Below are 6,764 nucleotides of genomic sequence, written 5' to 3' on the forward strand. Positions count from 1 at the left end.
CTGCTACTTGTGTCCACGCAAGTCCAATTAAGCATAGTCTAATTAGTCCAGTAATTATCTCCGGCCAATTAGCACGTATGTATACTAGAGTAGCTACTAATACCTGTTGTACAACATTGAGGGGGGCGAACCATTGTTGGGGGGGGGGGGGGGCTAGCCCCTGCTCGCCCCCTCCCTCCGCCCCTGGACCCGCGGTGACCATGAAGACAAGCTCCTCTAGAGAACGACGTGGGTACGATGCGAGAGTACAAGGAATCTACTAGAGTGGTAGATCTGTGTCCCTGTCACCTCCAGTGTCGAAAGAGGGAAACGAGGATTTTGGATGGGGGCTAATGAAGGAGGTAACCGAAAGCGGAAGGTGACCCTTGGCTTTGCCGCGCAATGCTGCAAGGATTTTGCCTTCTCCTACCATCTCATGCCAAGCTTCCACACGCACGGTGTTCTCTATTTTCGTCGCGCTCATGCCTGGCCCTCGAAAAACTGATGATTCAGCCGTTTCTCCCTGGGCCTGTCCCGGGAGTGTTTTAAAACCTGTGGTAGCCACAACGCAGACCCCTCTACGAATTCAAATATGGGCATTTTTCATTTCCACCTCGTCGGCTGAGGATCATGCTAGGTACCAAACGCCCCTCGTATCCCACCTGTTCTGTACTAAGAGCATTCTAACAGAGCCCGCAAAAAGCTTAAAACCGAAAAATAACCGCTAGTTTACAGGTCCGGGACGAAAAAGATCAGTCACCGTAAACGATCCAAAACCGAAAATAAAATTTCAGGCCGAGACCAAAAACCCATATGACCTGTATTTATAGGGGTCGAATGAGCGATCCGAACGTGGATCCATATCTAGGGTGCGGTGAAATTCACCTCACGCAACCGCTCAGTCTATTCCTCCTCCCGCGCGCCGCCAGCACACTCCGCCGCCGCCACCGTTGCATCGCCCGATTCGGCGGAGCCCGACGAAGCGGAGCTAGCATAGGTTGCCCCGCGTCCCGCCCGCGGTTCCTCGCTCAGCTCCAGGTCCCGCCGTCGCACCAGCCGAATCGAGGATGAGCTCGGCCGACGAGATTAATGAAGTTGATCTGTTCGATTCGTTGAGCTTGGACGATTCCGACCTCGACGCTCCACGACGACGCTTGGAGGCCACCATCCTCCTTTTCTCCGTTAAGGAGCTGGAGGACCGGGCGAAGCTGCTGAATTGGAGGCGTGGCTCGGTGATTGGCCGGAACCACATCCAACGAAATCGCATCCAACAAAATATTCTGTTTTACGGTTTTAGTTTACTGGCTCGCTATGCGCTAGTTATTTTTCTACCCGTAAACACGAGTTCGATGAACTGAACTTGGTGATTTCATTCCACGTATTTACGCCTCTGTTAAAGATGCTCTAAATAAGCTAGATTAGCTAGTTGTTACATTTATAAACAAGTTTTCGTTCCCATATCTTCTCTCTTACTTACAAACAAACAATATAGGAGTATGTCTCGAATCCGAATAATAGTCAGACAATACGAGCATATTGCTACTCGCAAAATAAAAATAGAAAGGAAAATTGTATCCCACCGTTCAAACATCCAAGAACGAAAAGAACTCCCCCGATTCTAGGGTTTCTCACGCGGGACCTGGGGGTTGCTGCGGCGAGGCATAGCGTACCGACGGCGGAGCAGGATACGCGGCGGCCTCAAGCGGAAGCGGCGGCGGTGCATCTTCTGGGATCAGAAAGAAAAAGTAATATTCGAGCTCCTGATTTTTGTTACTAAAGAAGTCGCCGCGGGATCGGAAAGCAATCGCCGTCTGGTTCCACATCTGTAGTTTTACCTCGTCGCGCTTGTGATGGAATTAAATCCTAGTTTTCCCGTCATAGGTAGCCTGTTGGTGTTTTTACAGCTAATCGGTTTGCACCAATTGGCATTGCGCTGCTCGATTTGCCGATTTAGCCTAGTTTGTCCAATTATTTTGACCGACTGAGATTAGGTCCCCATGGTGAAACAGAGTAGTGATAGATGATGTGTTCCTGTTCAGATTTATGGGAAGTTAAAGATCATTTGATCCCTTTAGTTTTGCTGTGCCACATTGAGGTAGCTAATTAGTGTGAAATCTTGTGGATTGCGCCAACCATATTATTGGGGTTCAGGATCTTCATTGTTGTAGGATCCCAACCTTTGTGAACCCAGCACCATGTTGTATTTTTATTGGGTTTACTGCTATTTTCACTAAAGAAAGATGGGAGTAGGAGAGCTGCTAGCAATTCTATTGCTGTTGCCTATTGTAGTGGTTTTGTGGAAGAGTTCAGTTACAAATAGATTTATGGCGTTTTTTTAAGCGACTTTGCCATATTCCCTTCCCTGAGTCTCATTACTGGTCTCCCTCCATGCCAACCCTGGCTAGGCTTCTCCCAAATCTGAAGCTACTGAACCCTCAATCTTGCCAACCCACTGAATTGAATTGCCTCCTTCAGTGAAGCACCAGTTATTACTCTTCTCATCTCCTCCCCTCTACTGGATTGGTGGTTTGTAAAGAACCATCCAGATCTACCTTTTCTATTAAGAAAGGGTTAACCTCCTTGGATTGATTTCTCTTTGAACAAATGAGTTCTGGTCTGTTATTTGAGCAATTAAATCCAAATCTTTTTACAATACTTTTTCCTGTCTGCGTATATTTTCCCACGACATAGATGATATGAATTTTTGGATTTCTTTTTTGGATCCTAGGTGGGTTCCAACTCCATACAGTATTGTTAGTGCAAAATTCGACCCGGTCATTATTTATTGGATGACCTTTTTTTTACGTTATACAGATTCTACCTGATACACCTGTTGTTTCTTGGACATCATCTGCAAAATTCGACCTGGTCATCTAGGATAGATTTATGTTAAACCTGAAACGCCGAAAGTAGCAGCACCAGAACAGCTTCATATTCTGTTCGATAGTGTTTTCTCTGCTGAATGGTTCAACCCTAGGATTTGTTGGCCCATGATGGAGGTATGTCTTAACTTTTGTGGCATATCTGTCTCATATTCTGCTATGATTAGTGGCTGGGCAAAACCTGAATTTGGACAGCTAAAATATACCCTATTTTCTGAAACAGAGGGAGTACTATTTAGTAAGTACACGTCTCGTAAGCCGAGTCAGTAGAATAATTTCAAAGAAACTGAAACCTATATTCTTCTAGTGGTAATTGTCTGTTTAATTTAGAAGGGAACCTTCAAGAATTCGAATTTTGTGGTTGTGAAAATAGGCATCATGGAACCTTTAGACATGAAGCGTCGTTCCACAATGATAGGAAAACATAGCTCCTATGAATTTTTTCGAAGTCTTACCGAAACAAAAACTGTATTACGCCGTTACTTTGCAACATTGCATGCATAACCTGATTTGACAAAAATTCTTCTGTTAGCTACTATGTGGTGACAAATGTGAGCATTCATGTCAGTGTGACCTCAGCCATTTTGCATCATCTTCTACTTTCACATGTTCATTTACATCCTACACCGATCATTTATATGTGCGCCAATAACCCTTGGTAGTTTTATTATTGTCTCCAGGTTTTGTCGTAATGGGGCTATTCAAGGAAGCTTCACATTTATTCTGGGAATGGGATGTGGTGTCTATGTAGCTCAGAACTACAGTGTTCCAGATGTCAAGAAGTTGTACAATACGTACTCTTTCGTGGCACAGTACCTTGAAAAAACTTACCGTAAGCCAGAGAAAGAGGAAGACTGATTGTCATTCCATAGGTTCTTGCCACACCCCCAGGGAATGCATTAGTATAGTTCTTGCATGACTCAGAGTATGTGCTGTGTAAAGGTCGTTTTCTTCTTTCATGGTTGAACTATGAGGGCTTATCTTGACCAGTTAGGGAATTCTATTGTTGGAACAATTTTGGGATTGTTTGAAAAGCATAACTTGCTACGTGTTGTTGGGATATGAACACTCCTTTTGGTAGTTTTTTAATTTACGATATCAAAGAGCGGCACTGGATAGTTATTTGTTTGCACTTTTCGTTTTGCACAATACTCCGTCCATCCTAAAATATAAGGCCTAGCATAATTTTTGTCATGTTATGATGCCCGGAAAAAGCTGCTTAATTATTTGCGAAAGTGTTGGTTCCTGACTTCCTGAGGTGCAAACATCTGATAACTTCCACTGAAAGCTGCTCGGCTTCTATAAGATTGGAAGTTAGTTAAAAAAGATTGGAAGTCTGGCGGCAGTGGGAAATTCATACACAACTTGAATTTATATATATTAGGAGAACCTGGCCCAGATTTCATAAACCCCATTTGTTCTGTTTCGTCAGAAAGTTCTTCATAAGCATAAGCCTAAAAGAAGTGGCCCTAATACGTGTACGTGTTCTGTTTCGTCACAAAGTTTTAAATCAGAATTTGATCAAGTTATGAATAGTATCATAAACGTTTCTGTCCACCTAAGTTTTGAATTTGCGACCGGGCTCACAGTCGCTAAACTCCAGTGGATCAGTGCCGATTATTGGTACGGCGTCTCTGAGTGAGTATATAGCATAAAACTACCACTTTTTATGCAAAATTTCGAAAAACTACTACTTTTCGTCCCAATCGCATATAACTACCACATTTGATGAAGGTTGTCTCAGATAGCACTAATCCTGAATTGAACACGAATTGATAGCCGTTCCGACAACGCTGGCCCACTGGCAGGCATGACGTGGCAGCCTAGAGTCCGTCGTTTTGTAGATAGGTCCTTAAGTTTTGAAGGAAAATTACATTGTGGGTCCCTCGTGTCTCGTAGTTTTCAAATAATCACATATTTATTTTTCAAACCTTCATATCTTTTAAATACTAATTCAAATCGAAAAACTTTTAACATCAAAAGTGCTCGTAAATGTTTGAATATTTCAAATATAACTTTTTAAAACCTTCATATCTTTTGAATACTAATTGTTATCACCAGCATTTTGGCCAAATCAGGAAGTGGGCCGTAAGGGAGATGGGCTTGGAAGATTACACGTGGAAGATCTCTGAAGCGGCCTTGCACGAAGAATTTGGGCTAGATTGCCCGTGTATCTTTAGTTATAGTAGATCGTATCTTAGATAGAGTTTTACCCGTGAACGGTTAGGTGCATGCCTAAATTAGAAAGTCCCCTGGACTATAAATATGTATCTAGGGTTTATGAAATAAACAACAACCAACGTTCAACCAACCAATCAATCTCGGCGCATCGCCAACTCCTTCGTCTCGAGGGTTTCTACCGGTAAGCATCATGCTGCCTAGATCGCATCTTGCGATCTAGGCGTAAGCTTTATGTTGTTCATGCGTTGCTCAGATCAAGCCTTTTTGATGGCGAGCAACGTAGTTATCATAGATGTGTTAGGGTTAGCATAGTTCTTCGTATAACATGCTATCGTAGTGCAACCCTTGCATATCTAGCCGCCCTTACACCTATCTTAGGTGTAGGGCGGCACCCGCTTGATCAGTATGTAGTAGATCCGAGCCGTTACGGTTGCTCCTTGTTCATCAAAGATTAGTTTAATATCTGCAATAGTTAGGCCTTACAAAGGGTTGGAGGATCCAGCGGCACGTAGGGTGTCGTTTGCTAGTCCTAGACAGGATGTTCCGGGGATCAACCTCGTGTTGGTTTTTAGGCCCTATCTAGGATCGGCTTACGATCACCGTGCGTGGCCGCGAGGCCCAATCGTGAGTAGGATGATCCGATTATGCGGTGAAAACCTAAATCGTCGTAGATCGCATTAGCTTTATCTTGATCAAGCAGGACCACCATATATTCGTGCACCTCGTACGAATCATGGGTGGATCGGCTCCTTGAGCCGATTCACAGGATAACCTGAGAGCCGATCGAGGCTCGTATTTAATGTTTACGTGTATGCCATGCAGGAAACTAAGCGAGGCATCTCCATCACCTTCCGACCGGTATAGGTCGGGTGGCACGCCCTTGCATCGGCATCGGACGTGTGTACCGGAGGCTTTGCGGGCCGTCGCTCGGAAGGACCGGGGCCAGCCCGCGACCCTAGGTTATTCCGGCTCTCTTGTGTTGCCCGTCGGTGCCCGCCGGTGGGTTTTGACCGCAACACTAATTTAAATGGAAAAACTTATAATACGAAAAGTGCTCAGAAATGTTTGAATATTTCAAATATAAACTTTTTGAAACCTTCATAACTTTTGAATACTAATTCAAATGGAAAAACTTATAACATGAAAAGTGCCCAGAAATGTTTGAATATTTCAAATTTAAACTTTTTAAAACCCTCATAACTTTTGAATACCAATTCAAATGGAAAAACTTATAACATGAAAAATGCTCAGAAATGTTTGAATATTTCAAATTTAAACTTCTTAAATCTTTCATAACTTTTGAATACCAATTCAAATGGGAAAACTTTTAACATGAAAAGTGCTCGTAAAATATTTGATTATTTCAAATATATATTCAGTTCACAATTTCAGATAATTAAAATTTACAAACAAATAAATTACTTCTATTCATAATGTAAACTTTGAAAATTCATAACTTCAATTCTATAACTCCAAATAATATAAATAATATGTCTAAGTTTATTAGAAAAATCCAAGGAATCTATTTCTAACATCCATAACCTCAGATTGTGCTTCTCGTGCGCCTCCGTATTTGCTACACGTCAGTTACCTGAAGTATGTCATGCTTGTCCCGTCGCAATTCCGGCTCCCCATCAATGACAAGTGGACGAGCATTATTGCCGGCAGATCCGGGCAACACACAACCGCCCTCGCCAGGGGTGGGTCGCCGCGCCACCGCTC

The 6,764-nt window shown here is 43.2% G+C and overlaps 1 long non-coding RNA gene across 1 annotated transcript; it reads left to right on the plus strand.

The window, feature by feature from the left end:
- Positions 1–1,480: 1,480 nt before the first annotated feature.
- LOC139838489 (uncharacterized) lies at positions 1,481–3,923 on the plus strand. Its single transcript, XR_011755448.1, has 2 exons — positions 1,481–1,724; positions 3,542–3,923. It is a non-coding gene; the product is annotated as an uncharacterized lncRNA (long non-coding RNA).
- Positions 3,924–6,764: the final 2,841 nt, after the last annotated feature.

Source organism: Lolium perenne, chromosome 3, assembly GCF_019359855.2.
Source record: "Lolium perenne isolate Kyuss_39 chromosome 3, Kyuss_2.0, whole genome shotgun sequence".
Lineage (NCBI taxonomy): Eukaryota > Viridiplantae > Streptophyta > Magnoliopsida > Poales > Poaceae > Lolium > Lolium perenne.